At 36.3% G+C, this 19788-nt stretch overlaps 1 protein-coding gene across 1 annotated transcript in view; it reads right to left on the reverse strand.

Moving 5' to 3' along the window:
- The window catches only part of kcnq5b (potassium voltage-gated channel, KQT-like subfamily, member 5b), a 135461-nt gene that overhangs the window by 95846 nt on the left and 19827 nt on the right, over positions 1-19788 (reverse strand). The gene's annotated exons all lie outside the window — the stretch shown is intronic.

Raw genomic sequence — 19788 nt, forward strand, 5'->3', positions numbered from 1 at the left:
CTGCTATGCCAACATCAAACTATACAAATGTACGAAATTGTGAAAATTCTGCAGTCATCGCTTACATTATGTCATTCCAAACTTATATGATTTTCTTTTTCGTTTCTTTTTTTTGGCGAAACACACACACACACAAAAAAAAAATATTTAAAGAATAGCTATTTAGATGTTTTTGTCCCTACAATGAAAGCCAATGAGATCCAAAACATTTCAAGCTTTAAAAAGGACATAAAGGTAGTGTAAGGATAAGGTAGCGTAAAAGTAATGTTATAAAGCAATACGATCAGTTTGTATGATGAACAGACCAAATTTTAGATGGTTATTCACTCTGAAATCAAATGAAATCATTGATCAAATCTTGCAGACTGACGCATCAATACTGCCAATAAAACCTCATTGCCATGACACTTATGGACCCCACTGACTATTATTGTATATTCTTCAAATGTCTTCTATTGTGTTCCACAGAAGAATAAAAGTTATAGCTACAGTTTTGGAGCGATAAGAGTGAGTAAACAGAATCTTCATTTTTAGATGAACTATTCCCTTAACTCTTTGGAATTCAGAGAAATTAAGTCTTTCGCTAAAATATTGTCAACATTGGTTGCAGGCAGCAGAGATGAAACAGGATCTAAGTGCAGTAGTCTTCATTTAGAAATAAACTCAAATCTTAACAAAACAGAATCTCAGAAACAGGAACAAGGCGCAGGAACAGAACAACCAACATAAAACGACATAGAACTGAACAAAGAACCGAAAGAAACAAAGGGCTTAAATAGACAGCAAACGAGAGGGGCTAGGTAACTAAACACACCTGAACAGAACTAAACCAATCAGTGGCCATGGTGTCAAACAGGCCGGGAAAGTGAGAGAACTGAGCTAATAAACAAACTGAAACCAACCAAAAAACACAGATATGACCAGAACAGATCAAAAACAAACTCTAAACATGAACAAACAAACTTATAATGTGACAGCTATACAGTAGTCAGGAGGAATAGGACACATTTCCTCTGTATGATCACTCAAATTGGCAATATCTAATTTACTCCATGACAGAGCCCCTGTGAGAGAAGCGAGGGATCTTTTATCCGGAACAAAATACTGTTGACTGTGACATGCTACTTCTACTGAAGAAACTTCAAATCCACTCAGGCCATTTATGACCATAGATATGTGCATTTAAAGACATCATGCAAGAACACAACTGTTATATTGAATAGTTATTTCTCTTAAGCGTGACCACTAATCTCATATTTGAACTTATACGTTTCCTGAATTGCTGCGTTACCATGCCAGAGACTGTGAGAGTGAGACACACATATGTTTGTGTGTCAGCTGCAACAGAAGCTACTGAGGATTTCCCATTAAAAGAGGGATCAAGTTCTCATTCATGCATACCATAAAACCCCTTTCATACACACACATAGAGAGAGAGAGAGAGAGAGAGAGAGAGAGAGAGAGAGGGAGAGAGAGAGATATTCAGTGTCTCTCTAAAGAGAAATAAAGTCTCTGTGCACTAAAATATATTCACTTCTTCATTTTCAGTGCTGGAGCATTTGTTGATGTCTTGACCTTAAGTTGAAAGCATTTTAGCAGATGAGCTGAGACAATGTAGTTCCTGAGTGCCAGCAGACATGAGCATGAGACAGACTATAGTGAAGTGAACTGCTAGTGGATAAAAGAAAGTGCCTTGTGGCATAAGGAATGGAAAAGAGAGAGACGAAGTGTTCGTGTATGTGTGTGTGTGTAAGTAGGCTGTTTTTGCACCTGAGGAGGAAAATTGTTGACTTGGGCTTATAGACGCGAGTGGGTGTTGTATAATACAAATCCATTTTGTTTTGTTTTTTTAGTAAGAGTCTTCAGTGTGTGTGTGTGTGTGTGTGTGTGTGTGTAGCGATGTAAAATAGTCATAAATGCAGGTTGTTTTGTGTGAGTGTATTTACTACTGATAACATTTGTGCATTTTCTTTGCTCAGTGAGGTTGCTGTGAATGGTTTATTTGACATAAATTTAATTTTTTTGACATGATGTGACAAATGATGTTTTATTAACAAAGTTCGGGAGGAGTATACAAATTATCTATCCAATTATTCATGTCATTCCAACCAGCTGTCAACAATCAGTAATCAACATGTCTACCCAATCAGCAAAATGAGTAAAGGCCTATATATATATATATATATATATATATATATATATACACACACACAGTCGACTCACCTATGTTCCTCGACAATTTTCAGCATCCCTCCACCACCCCGTCACCTCACACTCGCCTGGTTACTTTCCTAACTAGAAATACATGGGGGAGTTATATACAGTATATGATCCCTCAAGTGTTAATACTTAAAAATGGCTGGCTTGTGCCTCTGGTAATTTGAGTTTGAGACCCCTGGTGTAAAGTTGTTGCAACAGGTTACATATTTAACGAATACTCTGTACAAATTCATGTTTAATCAAATTCACAGCTGGATGCATTGCAATTCAACTTAACTCAGCCTTGCTCTCAGTAACTTTCCTCAATCTCATCTGACTGAACTTCATTTGTAATCGACGCTTTTGATTAGACACAAACTTGGTGCTTCACACAAACCTTCTAAAGCAATAGCTCAGTTTTGAGAAGAAAACAAAACTACAACACATCATGGGTCATGGGATTTGATTGAATGCAAAAGCACTACTGCACCAAAGAAATGTGTCCTCTATTTGCCCACCACGTGGGTGCCTGTGGGGAAGCTGAGCAAACAAACACTTATTTCATGCTTGAACACATTTAAGCCAATGGACATTTAAAAAAAGGAGAAAATACAAAATGAAGAGAAATAAAACTGTTTGTTCGTAGAAGAAACATCTTATCATCAACTAGCAGGAAATTATATGATAATCAGTATTTGTGGTTTAGGAGAGTAAAAGTTTCATTCTAAGCCTTATTTTTTTTTAATGATAATTTACCACCATCTTTTTTACCTTTATATTAAGCTATTTAAATGTAAGAATTAATCATTTTTACATTTTAGTTTCAAAGAAAAAATAATTTTACTGGAAAGGAAATGTTAAATTCTGTCTTTATAGTACATTGGATTCTATTATATGAAACTATCAAGGGAATTTCCTCATGATATAACCCCTTTAAATGCATCATCCACACATGACTCTGCATTTCTTCTTCACATGGTGAATGAAAGGCTCCATTCATCCCATCAAAGAAACCTTCTATGACAGATTTACGATCATTAATGATTCAGCTGAAATACTGTGGAGCATTCCTTAGTGCATAGTTTACATTAAACCACTGAAAATGTTCATTGTCATACCAGTCACATATTTAGATATTCTATGGTTTATTATTTGCCGTTCATGACCAACAGTACTATAGATGCATCTGTCTTCATGTCAAGCTTGGAAATGTGTGCGTGCATGTACATATTAGCCGTGTGGGCAGCTGAGAGGGCTCAAGATGGCCACAGATGTTATTACTGCCTTAGGGTCTCTATCTCCATTTGTCTGTCTTTTTCTCCCTTCTTAACAGACAGCCACACAGTAGCACAATTAGCGACAGCATATCACCACATGACACACACACACACACGCACATGTTGGGTTTCCATGTTTTATGGGTCCATAGACATAATGATTTTATACTGTACAAACTCTATCCCCTATCCCTACCCCTAAACACAACCCTAACATCAGCATTTTTACATGTATTACTATGATTTAAAGCGTTATATAGAGTTATTTATAACGATATTTATAGCGATTTATAGATTTTCTCAAAAATTACTGGTATTAAAATCATTGGGGGATCAATTGGTCCACACAAAGCAGACTTTACCAGGACCACACACACACGTTTTACTTTCATGGTGGGGACTTTTCACTGATTTTCAGATTTGCATAAAATAATAATTATTATAATAATTGTTGCTTTTTCTAAAATATGCAAGATTGCTTTTACAGGGTAATCTCTACAAAAATCAGAAAACATTAGACAAAGAGAAAAGAGAAAAAAAGGAAAAGTCATCTAGCTTAAACTCAAATCTAAACTGCTTATAGTCTAAAATCTACAATAATATAACATATAGCACTGTTACAAGACATCAAAATTAAATTTACACAAATCTCTACTACACTGTAAATAGTGAGCAGTTGACTTCACTTAAAAAAGCTGCCTTAAAATTATTAAGTAAATAAACTTCATGTGTACTGAAAAATATTCAATTACGCATGACGTTCATTTACTTAATCATTTTAAGGCAAAAATGTATTTTTTTTTTCCTCATACTGCTTATTTCATGTGGTTATAAATATGCTAGTATACCCCTAAATGTTCTCTACATTTGAAAGCAAAAGCGATTGCTTTGTAATTGCACTTGTCAGATACACCTCTTGGAACAAAACAAGAGACATGTACTTTTTTTAACATTTGGATAATGATACAGCTCTGAGCAATTTAAAGGTTTTAGAGAACTACATTTGCAAAACAACACACACACACACACACACACACACACACACACACACACACACACACACACACACACACACACACACACACACACACACACACACACACACACACACACACACAAAATTAATCCTGTCATACAAGTCTGCATATTGAAATCCATACACGGACAAATACACACTCGCCATTTTTTTTCCATCCCCTTTATTAAATGGAAGTATTTTTGCTTATGCTATTTGATTAGGCTTGATGTTCTTTTCAATTAGGTGAGTATGTGACATTGAGGCTGTTTTTTAAAAATGTATACAGTATTCACCACAGCCTCTCCCCCTCACATACACATACAATCTGCAATTTCCCCATTTAAGAGCCACTTTAGCTCACATCCCATAGTGCATTTACATAACAGCCCATTCAAATGCAATGACAGCCAAAATCTGAGTGACATTTTCAAAACTGTCTCCCTCATAGCAAACAATCACGAATAATAGAGGGTTGCTAAGCACACATACACACACCCACCAACACTCACAGACACAAACACATGCTCAAATATATGGCCTAGATGCAATTTTGCAGTGATAGAAAGGGATAAGGATAGCCATAGATTGATAATAAGGTACAATGGTCTTATAGCTAAGAGATGAATGAGTCATATTGATATTTGTTGGAGGGAAAAACAAAAGAGTGTAAAATTATAAAAGGAGAAATCAGATAGAGAAAAATAAAGAGGGAGACAGATTAAAAGGTAGAAAATTTTGAAGAAAATTGGTGTTTTAACAGTCTCTCTCAAACACAAATTTCATCTTGTTAGCACAAGACCAGCGTTTAAATTGAAGAGGGAATGAGAGGGACCTCAGACCCCCCATTAGAGATTGGGAGACTCCCAATAATACATAATTATCAAAAAGTAAAAAAATGTGAGGGATTCCATTTTGAAATTATATAAATATGTATTGAATTACTGCTTGGACATAATGTTTATCCGAAAACAAAGCACACACTCCAAAGGGTTTAGGAAAGACAACCATTTGAGTTCAAGTATGTTTTTTTTCATGGCTTGGGCTCAAAGTATCAGTTATCTGGATAATCAATATCAGTTATCTGGATAATCAGTTATCTGGAATTACTTTTCTGTCAGAAAGTTTAAAATACTCCCAAGTGTGTCAATCCCCATTTGAACAAATAAAATCTAAGTTACAAATCACCTTCAATCTATGATTGTTTGCACACCTAAATTACTATAATTATTTGTGCTGGTACCTTTGTGTTGAAACACTCAAGTTTATAACATACAAAGCAGGGTTTTTTTAGGTAGAGTAAAGTACATTAAAGCCCTGTTCACATCGCCAGCAATATAAGTCGCCGCAAGTCGCCAGTGGTTGGAGGTTAGGTTGATCAATTGAATTCCTACTACTGGTTGCCTAGTACATTTTTTTAATGGATGTCTTGACATCAAATTAGTTTTCTTTCCACAACAAATAAACATTCTAGAGAATGTAATGACAATTTTAAAGCAATCAGTGCATAAATGTATAATATAATAAAGAAACAATTTGAGCTTTGACATTTCAAAATAAAATGCCTGGGCTATCCATTTCTTCATGTAGTCATTGGTTTATCCTTTCATTCATGTTTTCATTCATTCCATTCCCTTCTATAATTCATCTACAGTAATGGAAGAGCATTTCTGTGCTGAATATGTGTTTCATTCAGTGGCGGAGGGAACATGGAGTCCGTTCTGGTCAGTGTGTGATGATGTGTTTCTGAGGACAGTTGTGATTCTTTCTCATCATGCACTGTAAAAACTAAAGGAGCCTCAAGTATCCTGTTGGATACTCAAGGAACTTCAAAATGTAATTTTGGTGCCTCAAAGCTCTTTTTCCTATAGAAGGGTTACTGGAAGAGCATTGACAATCTTTGAGGTTCTTGCTGGAACTTATGGGATCCTTTAAGCACTTTGTATTTACTTCAGAGGTTCTGGAGTCACCTTTTCATTACTATGAGACCTCGAAGTGCTTTGGGGGAAAATAGAGGAACTTGAATGCGATAGAAGGGTTATTGGAAGATCTTTTAACATTTAAGTGGTTCCTGGAAGATCTCTTAAGTTAAAGCCAGCATCTGGAGGAACCCAATGGTTCAGTGAGGCCAGAATTAGATTATTATTCTATTATTATTATTATCCTATTATTATTATTATTATAGGCTACTTAAGTTTGATTCAGTATACATACCCAGGTGAAAAAGACGTACTATTAAATGTATTAAAAATTTACTTGAGTGTGTTTTTAGTAGACCTACAATACAAATATACTTTAATGCATTTTAATACATTTAACAGTAACCTAGTCTTTTTCACTTGGGTAGATTACATATATTTAGTATAGACCTATTTTATTAAGTCATTTAAACCTTAAACAACAACACTAAATAATAATAATATTATATGAAGAAGAAGAAGCAGGAGGAGAGAAGTTTTATTCAGTCACGAAACTGCTGCTATTCCTCTGCTGTCGTCGCTTCAGTGATCCTCGCGCTGCTCGCGCGCAACAAAGCTCAGCTGATCGACGTCATCGGTTTGAAAGTAACGGCTCCTCTCATCAAAGCTTCCGCCGTTTGTTCGGCTCTCCATTACAAGGTTTGTAAACTCGCCAAATAAATATAAATACAGAGTCTACTCACTATATATTTAAACACACATATATATAAACTAAATTTATTATACATTACTACGTTTTTACAGTGTTTACCACTCGTTTATTGCACAGTATCTGTCTTTAGCCGCGATGCTAACTACGTTGATCTAATGAACAAATGGAAATGATTGACTTATTGTCTTAGATTGATTTAGTCATTCAATTCAACATATTTTGTACAACTGTGTCTTCAAATTGCCTAACTAATTTAGAAAATTCTCTGATTGTTATGAATAACAAAAACAGGTTATAGTTTGCTCTGTTTTTGTTCAGCCTAACGTTAACTTTACTTACTAACGTTACAGGTGCCCTCATTCTCTCAAATACCATTTTAAAGCCATTTACTGGTCAATAAATATTATGTTGTGAATAATCAGCTTTGTTCTTTTGTTTCCCCAGAACAACCATTACATTTCTAAAATAATCTGAACATTTCAGTGGCAACATTGAATTACAGTAAGTTACCTGGCACCACATGCTGTACTTTATTACAATGAACTTTCTCTGTGTGCAATTGTATTGTTTGACTGTGTACTTGTGTTTTTTAAATCAGTTATTCTCTGAAAATCTTTTCTCATGATCTCAAATCTCATTCATGTTACTCAGAAAAATAATATCACAGGTTTGATTCACAAAAAATGCTATAGACATTTTAACTCTGAATTATAACTTCAAGTTTAGTCTTTTTCGACAAAAAAAAAAAAAAAAAAAAAAAGGAAAAAGCTATTAGGCTTCAGAAGACTTGCAACACAACCCATAACACATGAGTTGTGAACTCATTGATTATTTTTAGGATCTTTTCTGGGACATTTTTGGATCTTAACCATTTTTACATAAAGTGTTGTATTGAATTGAACTAGACAAGTGTACATAAGAATGGTTTCATGAATGATTTACACATTTTTTTTCTGCTTGTGTTTCATGCAGTGAAACTGAATGGTGACTGGGGTTGCATTATGCCTGAGATCTGCTTTTGGGTTCCACAGACAGAAAGTCAAACAGGTTTGGAACGTCACAAGGCTGAGGAAATTATTTAAATTTCACAACTATCACTTTAATAACATTACTAACAGTAAATTTTGTACTTTGCAGGGATCTCGGTAAGCTGAAATACAAGTTTGATCAAGAATAAAAATCCTCCTGTAGACCTGAAAATCATTGAAGTGTCTGGACCATCCACCAGAACAGAGGAAAAACAAACGGAAAACGATGCTGTACCTTTTCACTTTTCTAACTCGTTAAGTACCTCACACCAACTTGGTCCCATAGTGACATTTTTGACCACAAACGAAATTGCTGATCGTGTGGATTCTTAGTAAAATGACTGGAATTCACCAGTGAACATTCACAGAACAACAGATAATTTTACTGCACCTTAATACTGTTTCCGGGTCGAAGCCTCTACTTCCTCTATCTTGTTTCATGAGAATACTCAACAACCATTTATGAACACTGTTGATTCAAGTCACACATTTAAGATTTTCAAAAGCCATAGTGTACATTATAGACTCCAGTCTAACAGCATCCCAGACTTAAACATTTTATGATTCAAAATAGCTGAATAACTAACAATCTGAGATTTCAGTATAGAGATAAAGGTTACAGCACAATGAGTGTATATAAGCACTGTTGTTTGTTTTTGGCATCTGATAGAGCTTTTGGACTTGGAAACAGTGATGTTAGACTTACCATCGGACTGAAACACAAATGTGTTAAAGTTAAGTATGATGGACATTTTTAATTAGTTCAAATGTAATTTTATTTACATTGATTTATTTCGTGGAACATGTGTTTCCATGCATTTTGTTGAGATGTCTTTTCTTGTTTATCTATTGTATATACATGGTTGATTATTCATGTTGCTTATGTATTATACTATTTTTGTGTGTATTCATTGATATTAATCTGTAGTTAGCTTTTTTCCCCATGTGCATGGAAGTGTATGTATAAAAATGGATATCAATAAACAATTCTTATTTTGTATTTGGTTCAATTTGTTTATTATAATAGATGTCAAAGGTAACCATAGTAACAACATGAAATTAAATATTTAAAAAAAATGAAATTTGGTTCCTAGAGGCACCCAAAGTGGTTCCACACAGTGCCTAATATCAGAGTTCCTCAGGAAACCTGTGTGGTTCCTCAGAGAACCGGCCCTTTTTAAAGGGTGCCTAGAGGATCTACAGACGGTTCCGCCGGTGTGGCGAAGTGAAGAACCCCAAAAGGTTCCTCCAGGCACCTTTTATTTTTACAGTGTGCTCTGCCTGCCGGCTGCAGATATAAGCACAATGTAAAGGAACAGATCTAGAACAATCAGCTCATCAGCTCACTAAGGTTACAAACAAGGAAACACATTGAGGAAATTTCCCGCTTCAGTTTAGATCCTGATTTCCAAATAAATCAGTTTTCGGGTAAAAAATCATGTACTGTATTCCCTCACGCACACAAAAACATAAACAAGTGAACACCTGCTCACACACTTCCGGAAGAGACATTAGAAGTTGAGTGAATTTAGTATTTTTTGAAGGATACTTCAATGAGTGATTTTGACATTTTTTGATTAAAGTTTAATGCAGTTTGTATTTGATTAAGAGCTGCAAATAAACAATAAAATGAAAAGTAATCAAGAAAAATCACATAAGCTTATGTGTTGCACATAGTATCAACACAACTGGGATTCAGCCATAAGCACAAGGTTGTCGTGCTGATCTAACAGTATGATACTTTGCTGTATGATATCGCTGATACTTTAACCAAGACGTTAATATAGTGTAACATAGTTGCATAATGACAAAAATCACCAGTCCTGGAAAGCAACTTATACAAACAATTTAGAGGACTAGAACCATTTTCAAAATACAGGGAGGCTAGATGAGGATCCCTTAGATCCAGACATAGCTTCTTAGTAATCATTATAAAGCAGCTGAGGTGGGATACTCAACTGCTTAATCTGCGTGTCAGTCATTCAAGGGGTGTAAACCAATACTAACAGTAAAAAAAAAAACATTAGATAATAAATATTACATCACTATGAATGAACATCTTTGATTTTACAGAAAGATATTGGCCCCAATAATTCAAACACTGTCCAGAACTGACTGCTGTTTAACCCAGACTGAAACGGTGGTAGTCCATCCTAAGAAAGCACTGAAATATCACTGTAACTCTCACAACTGTCCTTTATTCACGGTGTAAATAATTGTTGTGGACCTAAAACTGAGACATCAGGGAAGAGCAGAAAGATGAAGGGTTGCAATAACCTGTGTATATAAAAAGAGAGGAGACATAAAAAAGAAACTGATGAGAAGTGATAGCTAAGGAGCTAATGCAAAAGAGGGTGAAGCAAGAAACAAAAAAGGATAGTAAGAGAAATAAAGAGGATGGTAAGAGTACTCTGAAAAATATTCAGAAATACTGAAAGTAGTTTAAAGTTCAGAAAAGAGAAAAAAACTGCAGAAGATAAAGGGCACACACACACACACACACACACACACACACACACACAAAGAATGTGTAGATGGAGAGCAGGAAGCAGCGTGAGAGCTGTAGAGGGTCCAGTAGTGCTGGAGGTGCCCCTGCAGCTGCTGTCACATGATCACATGTTTGGCCTCCAGCCGATGACGAGGTCAGGAATATTTTTGATCTCTGCCAGTCTCATGCCATCCTTCTAGTACCTCTCTCTCTCAAACACACATCCTCTCTCTGTCTCTCTGAGAACCGCCTACTCTGGCTGGATGTCTCTCTGTAATTAGGAATGAAAGCTGCTTCTTAACATGGCTGTTGATTTGCTGTGGCGATCTTTGAATAAGTGCCTAGAAACACTTGGACTTTAACAAGTGCACCTTCATGAGTGTCAGTTATCATGTGATGCATAATATTCTAGGGCTGCAACAACTATTTAATAAAATTAATTATAATTAACCGCCTCAAACCGCCTACGTAGGTCATATATTTCATACAGCTGATTGGTAACGAACATGAAGCAGAGCAACAACTCACTGCGTAATGTAGCCTATAGAATGCAGTAAGAAAGCCTCTAAAATTCAAGATATTTGGGCAAAAATGCCCCAGTATGATTTTTAGTTTCATATTTTTATCATATGACATAGTTAAGCAATATCACACAAGTGCTTTTTTTTATCTTGAATACCACGAGTTGCAAATGTGATTTATTTTTATACAACAGTTCAGTATGGCTGGGTATCGAGTATCAAAAAATCTCTTGTTGTTCGGTCCTAAATTACAACACCTAAGGGGTTAATTTCGTCAACGGCAATGGGCCAATAAGCATGCAGCATGATTAGTTGCCCTGGTGAAAAAAAATGCTAAGTATACTTGCAGCCAGACTAATTATCAGTATACAGTATAAGTGTGTTAATGATTAGTTAATTTGAAGTGTGCTATTTTGAAACAATTCATTTTGTACTAATTATATTTTAGTTGTAATTAAATTGTTGTAAAGCATAACTTTAAGTGTATTTAGTGTACTTTTGTGTACTAAATTGGACCAACTTTAAGTATACTTAGTATATTTAAGTATATGCCTTGTAAGGACTAATTACATGCTTGATTAGTGATATTAAAGTTAACTTTATTTGTGTTACAAGTACATTACAAATTAATTACGAGTATCTTACAAATATATAACATATAAGCAATATACCATAAGTGTATTTATATATAAAAAAAATTTTTTGGCGTTTTCGCCTTCAATTTGGATAGGACAGTAGCTAGACAGGAAGTGAGGTGAGAGAGAGAGAGAGAGAGAGGAGGGACATCAGGAAAGGTCCACGAGCCGGGACTCGAACTCGGGTCTCCCGAAGCACATGTCGGCGCACTTGCCCTTGCCCACTTACACTTGTTTACGCCGGTTATGCCCAGAGACGTAGCTCACACATGAGGATGTTAGTGTTTAAGTATCTCAACCCCATAGATGTAAAATATGTGGAAAGATCAAAAGATCAAAAGTGTGGCTATAGCATCTATAGATTTCACCAGGCTCGATGCCAACAGCAATGCCAACATGCAATATTTACGACAAGATAATTGCTGCCAAGAAGACCGGCAACACGACAATTCTGATGAAGGACTGATGGTGCACGGAATAAACTTAAGAGCAGAAAGTTGCTCCGTCTTCGACTGCAAGAAGTACTGGAGCGCGTCACAAATGAACTGAAACTATGCGTATAGGCTACTTGCCTCATAGACATGACAAATATGCATATAGATAGCTTGAAATGTCTACTTTTAAATGAACCAATTTGAATCAAAAACAAATACTCTGATTATGTTATCCAAATGAAAGGTGCATTTCTCTCTATAGCCACGTGCACGTTCACTTTACAGCAGAAATGATGAGTCAGCAGCGTCAACTTCATCTTTGCAGCCAACACTGACTCAGAAAACACTAGTTTATTTATAAAAAAAAAAGTCTCCTTGCTATTTTTTCCCAACAAATTCATAATCATTAGGCTACTTTTGTCAGTGCTTTGCAGCAAGCTTAAAGCATGCGCTTGAGCGCGAGGTATACATTCCGCCCCTCCAGTGGCCTATATGAGTCATTGAGTCTGTAAAAAAAGTCAACAAACTGAAAAAAATACAACCAACGTTTTTTTAGGTAATATTTAATGTAATCTTGTAAAAACGGATTTCATAAAATTTGTAGCAACAAAAGTATTGTTCAGGAACTGGTATGGAAGTCAAGGTATTGGTATTGAATTTTTTTTAACAATGCCCAGCCCTACATTTCAGTAAATAAGAAGTTAATATGTTGTTATATTTTAGTCACAGTATTGTCTGTCTTTGTTCAATTTTGCCAATGAATATACAACCTGTAAAGTCAGAACAGAACTGTGGTGCATTCTCAGAGCTGAACTCTGGATAAATCTGTGTTTTGAGCGAATCAGTCGGGTGAACCAATGATTCAATGGATAATTTATAAAGAGAGCCATTTAACACTGTTTGAACAAATCAAATGAAGGAATGACTCGATGACTTATTTAGACACTTACTTCCACCTACTGGCAATTGTAGTTTCTTTTATCATTTCATTAAAAAAGTATCACTTTTCAGTTTATTTACATTTACTCACTCTCATGTCATTTCAAACCTGTATGACTTTCGTTCATGAAACATAAATGAACATATTTTGAAGAATGTTTGTAACCAAACTGGTTTGGTCAGTAAATATATCTAAATACTAATTCAGATGCTGCTTCTGAAAAACAATCATGGCAGTTACCTAGAAGTTTATGTGTAAAAATGTCTATGTTGAATCAAATAAAATATTTATTTCTAAAGCTACTATCTATTCTATTTATATCTATTTGATGCTTTTCTTATTTCACACAATAATGACTTTAAATGATCTTTTGGGTGTAATTTCTCAGCCAAATTTGATGTGTGATTAATATGCGATTAATTAATCGCCACATCATGTCATTAATTAGATAAAAAAAATATGATCGTTTCACAGCCCTAATTGAGAGCATTTATTTTTAACTTAACTTGTCTGGTCCCACTTTATATCAAGTGTCTTTAACTACTACTAACACTTGGTAACACGTTATTTCAAGGTGATGTAGTTACACGTAACTACATGTACTTGCTATATTTATAACCAGTAGCGTACCGTGGGGTTTCAGTCAGGGCCTTCAGTAACGATCTACCCCCCCCCCCCCCAAAAAAAATAAAAATACAATCATGCACTGTATGCACTGCGTAACATCAACGACGAGACAGCTGATCTTCAACCTCAGCGCACACGCACACCACTGTACATTATAAAAGCTGAGCTGAAACATCTCGCGCACGGATGTAAGTTAGTAATACAAATAAATAAAACATCTCCGGTTAACTAGCAGGACATTAATTTTCGTTTGTTGAATAAGATGCATTCTAGCGCTGAAATGTGTTGTTCAAGCTGAGTGCTCGTTGCCGCTGTTATCAGTGGCGCGGATACAGTGTTCTCTTGTGGCTCGCGCACAGTTTTCACTCAGATGCGCGCTTCAATCTAGCGCCGTTGCGGAGACTTTCTATTCGTTGAAATCTTACAAAACAAAATGCACACAAACGCCTTGCTTGATATACAACCACTGATGAACATATTCGGTAAAATAAAAATAAAAAACTATACAAGTGTGGACTCGAACCCAGAACCTCTGACACACTTGGCTAAAGTTCTACCACTGGACCATCGTCGAACACTAAAGTTGCATAGTTATCAATGGATTTACTCACGTGGAAATTCTCGGTATTAACAAAATTGGTAGATCTAGAATGACAAATGTACCCAAAATGACCCAATGTACTAATGAAATTTATTTCTGGACATCGTAATGTTATTTTTCCTGAAAATTGTTATTGTACACAAACATGTATTGTATCTGCCCACCCATGTCGATGACATCAGCGCGGGCTAGCCATCGACACATCGCTGGGCCTCTGGGGCGTTCTGTCATACGCATCACAATTTGATTGGCTGATAAAACACGTCAGTCAAAGTTATGATCAATTGGAAAACGGCAGCTTCAACGGAAGGCTAGCTATACTACTAGTGCTGGTCCACGGCGTTTAGATGACATATGTAAAATCCAGCTCAGACTCACAAAAAATAACCATATTCTTTCTGGAAATATAATTGTAACGTACTGATAGACAGTAATTGAATTTAGACATGTTCAGACACACATTAATTTAATTTTAGAAAAAAAAAAATCTATTTTGACAGGGCCAGCAGAGAAGGCCCTGCTGGCTCTGACGGCACACCACTGTTTATAACATAAATAATGCATAATTACAAGTAATTAACTCTAACTCTAACCCTAACATAACATTATAATAAGTACATGTCGTTAATTAATATTATTCAGTACTTATTTGAGTAAGTACAATGTAACTACACTTAATAATTTGATACAATGCACTTATTGTGCATATACATGTTTCACATTGTCCTTATATTTTATATATTATATTAACACCTGCATGTAATTACAGCTGTAATTGCATCTATAATTACACTGTTGACCACCACCCTTCCCTTACACCTTAACCCACCAAGTCTGTCCTAACTTTACCCGTATCCCATCTCAATAGCAGCAAATGTGTTCTGCAATACATGAACACAATAAGTACACTGTTTTTTTATGCAAGTTAAAGACAATAAAATGTGACCACTAGTCCTAATAGCAAGTGTGTGATTAAATGTCACTGCATTGTAAACTTAAAGTACTTTATGGAGAGTCCATATCAGTCAACAGTAAATGAAATCACCATCAAACACAATAAAACAGTTTGTCCACAAAATGACAAAGCAAGAGAGGGGAGTGTAAATCACCAATTATAAATGATAAAAAAGTACAGACTCAGTGCTAATTTATCAGAGGTGTAGAAAGCTCTGCATGAACACTCACAATCAGGCTACACCTCTGAACATAATAACCTGTTAATGTTAGAGACTTTTATGTCCGATTACATGCATAGGCATCAATCCCATAGGCATCAATCCCAACAATGGAAAAAGACAAGGTATTTTCCATTCACTTTAACCAATCAAAATACTGATTGAGATTCGAGAATCTCTCTGATTAGTGGGTCCCACATCGGGTCCTGGCAAGTCACAATACAGACAATTCTACCATTATATTTAGCATTAAAACTTAACAACCTCACACAAAGGTTTTTTGATAAATTGCATTTTATGTAATTAACTCCAAGATCATCAGGTATATCAATGAGATAGTGGCTCGCAACAGTGTACAGTATTTATAAATTGTCAAATTTTTGTTAATTGACAATTGTACTGTATTTGTAGTCCATGTGTTTCTCTCACAGGCAGAAACATAAATCAAGCTTTGTATCAGTAGAAACCCGGTACTTTCGAATGACCGTGCTTCCCTCCCTCATGTCCCCCTGAGACGAGAGATTTATGTATTGTGTGTCTGGAAAAAAACCTCTGATTAAGCAAAAATCTTCATTTTGCATCATCGGAGGCTATTTGGCCAGAGGCTAGAGACTACAGCCAGTAGTAGGATAGTTCCGCATGTTTTCAACCTGCCCATAGGGGATCTCACGATAAAACAGCATCCTTTCAGTTTCGAGTCTAGTAGCCTAGTTGTATCATTTCTTCAGATACTGCCCTCTGTAACCAGTAGGCATGGCTTGGGAGTGGCCTCATAGGGCAACGAAGCAAGTATCTGGGAGTTGTTGTCTTTCATCCACAAGAGCCAAAAATACATTTTCTGGCTTTTCTCAGTCTAGAAGGCACCAACTAATTAATTTAAATTAATTTCACATTTCTACTACATAAATGACCCAATTTAAAAACACATTCATCTTTCCAGTGGTGAAATATCCCTTTAAAGTAATTATCAACAGACTAATCAATTATCAAAATAGCTGTTAATCGAACCCCTATATTTGTATGTGTGTGCGTGTGTGTGTGTGTGTGTGTGTGTGTGTGTGTGTGTGTGTGTGTGTGTGTGTCTAAAATAACCATATTTTGGGGACAAATTTGTACCCAGAAATGAGCTAAATCTGACAAAATCTCCCAAAACCTCCTTTCGGGGACGTCCTTGTTTGTAAAAACAGCATAAAAATAATGCATTTTTTTTTCTTAATTGTAAAAATGCAGAACGTTTTCTGGTAAGGTTAGGGTGTGGGTTAGCCTGACTACCTGAAAACAGCCGGCCAATCAACGAACAGAGGGCGGGCTGAGAGCCGTGACGTAGACACTGATTGTACCGTGGATGCCTAGATTTACTTCACATAATCTGCAAAAGTCATTCACAGCCATGTTCACTCCGGTATTTCGCTCGATGGTTTTGTTTTCGCATCATACATGTGTTTACAGTGGAAGTTAGATGCGGCTGAGCATGCGCATAACACATGCCATAACCAAACGTTATGTGATTGGCTTACGGGTATTTTAAACCTCAGACAAGTGCCCCCCCGCGAGAAAGAAAACGCTTTTCAATTATGCCATGCCAGACTCTGTCTACGAAGCAAAGCGAAGTAGCAGAGTTTGGTATTACCAGGCTATGTGTGGGTTAGGGTTAGGTAGTATTTTTAACTAGCTGCATATAACATCTATAGAAGTCTATGCAATGTCCCATTTGAGATAGCTAAGTGTGTGTGTGTGTGTGTGTGTGTGTGTGTGTGGTCCTGCCCTCACCACAAAGATGGTAATTCAAGTAGTATTTGACCTTGTTGGGACACTTTGGCATGAGACCGTGTTTGAGTCACGTGTAGTACATGCCAAGCCATTGGCCTCAGACGAAGTCAGCTGATGCAACTTTGTGCGTAATCATCTCTATAAGTAACACTTGCGCATAAGCGTCACCAGATTCACTTGGCTGAAGAAGCCACGGAGGCGTACTTGAAGTATGGCACAGCGACGCAGCGTCTAATTCCCATTCTCAGGGAACCTGGTTATATACATAACCCATTTTGAGGGCAACATTGATGCCATGTCAATGTGGTGTCTCGTTACCATTCTCAGGAAACCAGGTTATATCCAGAATATACAGTTTGTACAGTATATAAATTATTATATCTATGGAAGGTCCCCATAAAACATGGAAACCCAATATGCGTGTGTGTGTGTGTGTAAGGATGCATATGAGGAAAAGTAGCAGAAATTCCAGTGTAAACAAAATCTTCTTCAAAATCATTTCTTTGTTCAAGACTCCACCCAATCATGAAGTCATAAAGTTACTCCCAGCAGCACTGTTTTAACATTTAATAAAATCATTTTCTCATCTGAAACCAAAACCTGATGAAAAACAAGCCAGCAATAACGTAAAGCCTTCAACAGAGGGAGTAAGGGCTTGTTCTTAATAAAAAGTGGAATTTAATGACATAAAAAACCTCAAAAACAAAGTACTTACGTTACATAAACCAGTGGGTGTTTCATTGTTAAGCCTTCAAATATTATGGGAATGTTATGACATATTTCAAGAATTTACCACATCAGATGGTCAGAACTGATCTTGTAAAGAATAAGCCGTAAAGCTTTGTGAGCACAGCCACTAAAAACATTAGCATGGCTTACTCTCTAAATTAGCCCTTCCAGATGATTTTAGGGATGCAAAACTTGTGTGACCCTGTCTGACATCCAAAAACAACAGGTGTGTATGAAAAAGAGAGAGATAGCAAGAGGGACAGAAAGAAGGTTTGTGTGGTTTTGAGGGGTCTGGAACACACCCGTAACCAATGTTTTCATACTGACATTATTAATGGACAAACAACTGGTAGGTTCAAACTGTTGTTTGGGACCATTTATTTCACATCCAGGCAAACAAATAAAGTAAAGTGATTCATGAGAGACACCTGGCTTGCTTAGTTCGGGACACCTAATATTCAACAATATTATTGATCTGACTGTACTGATGCTGTTGTATGAGAACTGAACTGCGCTGGATGATGACATCATTTTTTTGCAGAACTGCTCTATAGATGAAATGAACTAATTTAATAACTGATGATCTTTAAAACGGAACTGAATCAACACTGAACTGACTTCAGTGGAACACTGCAAAGCTGATTTGAAACAACCTGTATTGTATAAAGCACTATACAAACAGAGGTGACTCGACTTGACTTTACACCAAGCCAAGTATTTATGAAAGTAGTAGTAAAGCAGTTAATATCTCCCAAATTCAATTATAGTGACTCTTTCAGAAACATAATGGTGCAATAAAGGACCGAGTTGTTTGTGAGACAGCAGAAACATATACACCCTCTTAGGAGTGATTGAGACAATGTGTGAAGAACAGTGAACACATTATCAATGACCGAGCACAAACAGGGTCATAAGCCTTAAGTTTTTGATGGGTCACCAGTGGCAGTTCTATTAATACTAGAATTATACTAGTAGAATATTAGTAGAAAATTTGTTATAATGAAGTATTAGCCTATAATTGTATTGTTTTGTATTCAGGTTCAATTTAGCAGTTTTTTGGTAAGTGTGTGTACAAAGTTCTGTAATGAAACTCTAGATGGCACAGGCTAGGTCCCTAACTCAAACGCTTTCAATCATATTCTCTATAGGGCACAGCTAATTGTTTCCTGTTGTATCAGCAGCCAATGAGTTTGTGTGCTCAACCTTCAAATACATGGTTAGCATTTGCCTTAGCAGTGCAGTGCGCTTTCAGAAACTCTCCACCTTCCCCAGCTCCCCCTGTATAGATCTGCTACGGTTAATCCATGTACGCTATGTTGTAGAGCAGCAGCATGTCTTACTTGTTCACAGCAGCGTGTGGTGTATGTTTTGGGAGTAGCAAGTCCAGAACTCTGCAGCAGCAATAACCAACAGCAGCAGCAACCTAGCAGATCTACTCCGCCAAGACCAAATGTATCAACTTTGTCATGCAATTACCATGCCAAACACTCACAGAGTTAAGTGATTACAGAATCAATTTTTAACTTGATGAACACAAACAAATGGTAAGTGTAGCATCTTTGTAGCATGTATAACAGCTGAGGTGAAATTGAGAGTAGGAACAGTTGCACATTAAAAATATGGCTGCATGAGTCACTGTATGAGCTGTATGGAGTCTACACCACACAATTGGTATAACTCAATGTATCAAAACCAAGATACAAACTGAAAGCATCTGT

Source organism: Scardinius erythrophthalmus, assembly GCF_964197995.2.
Source record: "Scardinius erythrophthalmus genome assembly, chromosome: 3".
NCBI classification, from domain to species: Eukaryota; Metazoa; Chordata; class Actinopteri; order Cypriniformes; family Leuciscidae; genus Scardinius; species Scardinius erythrophthalmus.